Source organism: Jaculus jaculus, chromosome 3 (assembly GCF_020740685.1).
Source record: "Jaculus jaculus isolate mJacJac1 chromosome 3, mJacJac1.mat.Y.cur, whole genome shotgun sequence".
In the NCBI taxonomy this organism is placed as follows: domain Eukaryota; kingdom Metazoa; phylum Chordata; class Mammalia; order Rodentia; family Dipodidae; genus Jaculus; species Jaculus jaculus.
Window position 1 is genome coordinate 43,524,324 of NC_059104.1, and position 1,771 is coordinate 43,526,094.

The 1,771-nt window shown below is 40.0% G+C and overlaps 1 pseudogene; it reads right to left on the reverse strand.

The window, feature by feature from the left end:
- Positions 1 to 552: 552 nt before the first annotated feature.
- On the reverse strand, positions 553 to 1,564 carry LOC101617963 (annotated as a pseudogene).
- Between the last annotated feature and the right edge of the window lie 207 nt (positions 1,565 to 1,771).

The window sequence follows — 1,771 nt, forward strand, 5'->3', positions numbered from 1 at the left end:
AACAAACGTTACCCCGTTTATCTGGCACTGACTTCACTCTCTGTTGGAGAATCTGCTTCTCTTTTTTCAGATGAATGCAAAATCTAAGGAGAGAATCAGCTCTCACACCTCAAAAGGGCCCCAGCTGATATTAAGAATAAGTGGGGAAATAAGTAAGAGGGCTACTTTCTTGATGAACCTGGTACCACACAAGGGTGAAAGAGATAGAAGCAGAAAACACTCAATTCCTATCAAACCAGATATCCAAAGACACAGAGGCTCTCAAGACCTCCTCACTGAAGCAGGCCTAAAATGAACCCAACATGGTTCAGGGAAATTTGCAGAAGAGAGGGTGGAAAGAATGTTCGATTGGTCATGATACCAATAACTGAGGGCTACCCCCAAAATGCATGACCCATATTCCCTAACGTGGAGGGGGGAGGACAGAGAGGAGGCTAACAATGGTACCAATATGACTGTATACACTGAGTACTACACTAATAAAAACCATAAAAAAAAATTTCCGAATTTCTCCTTAAGGTTTAAGCTAAAAAAAAAGACCAGGTACGGTTACTATGGAAGAGGGCTCACTGCAGACTCGCTGCTATTTTCCTTATTCTGTGTTTCTTCTGTCTTTTGTGCCTCTGGCTCCTCTCCCTCACTCCCTCACTGGAGTCACTGTTCACTCCACCTTTGGCTGTTTGTTCACTCCACCTTTGACTGTTTGTTGTTTGTTGTTCCACAGGCACTGTCTACAGGGACAGCTCCTTTCCTCTGGGGCAAGAGAGCAAAAATGCCTCTTGCTACTCTCTTGTCTCCAAGTACACCAGAATGATTTCAAATACGTGATTAACTGCCAAAACTTTTCAACTGTTCATCTTTACAAAATTTCCAAAGGGGAGCTGTGCATGCTCAATTGCATAATCTGATGCTTGTTTATATGTGAACCCCTTGGGATGGTTGTGATCTACTTACCCTCTAATCACATAGGCCTTTGATTCATCTGATTCCTTCAGTATATTTGGTGAATCTGATGTAAGTCAAACCAGGTCTTCTTTCTTTATGAGTTCACTATAGTTCTCTTCTTTGTTGTTGATAGCCTTCTAGTTGACCCATCCTTTCTTATTTTCATCCATATTCAACTGGCTTCCATGGCTTGTCAAGTAAAACTGCACAGAGTCCGGTGCTTTTCAGTTTTTGGCACAACAGCATTGAATCTGCCTATAAAGTTTCTTAATGTCCTTTAATACCATCAAATCATTAAAGCTGCATCCAATGATAAGATGGAGTGTGCTATGAACACCACATATTTCAACACGTATTCTGTCATTTCTGAGTTTGACTCCAGTTGACAGTGCCAGTTTCTTTCTCTTGTGTTTTTCTTTTTGCTTTTGTTTGTGGAGCTTTCATTTCTCTTCCCAGTGTTCCTGTTTTATTATATTAGCTTCTTCACTTGTCATGTAGGTAATGGCTCAAGCTCTTCATCTAATCTTGGCTTCTGTCCCTCCTCTTGAGTTTCACTTATGTCTCGTTTTCCTTCCACGTTAGAAGTTTCAATACAAGTTGGCAACATTTCAGAAGACATCTTTTTTGACTCAAGCCAAGGAGCTGATATGAAAGTGCCTTCAGAAAGCCTTTGTGGAATGGTCTTGGTACTCCTTGCCTAGTCCTCCTACGGAAAAGTCCAAATTTTGTTTCTTAAGAAATATCTTTAAAAAAAACTTTCAATCCATCTATATCATAATCATATTCTGTTTTAATAAATCATACAACTGATAGTTTGAACTTGAAT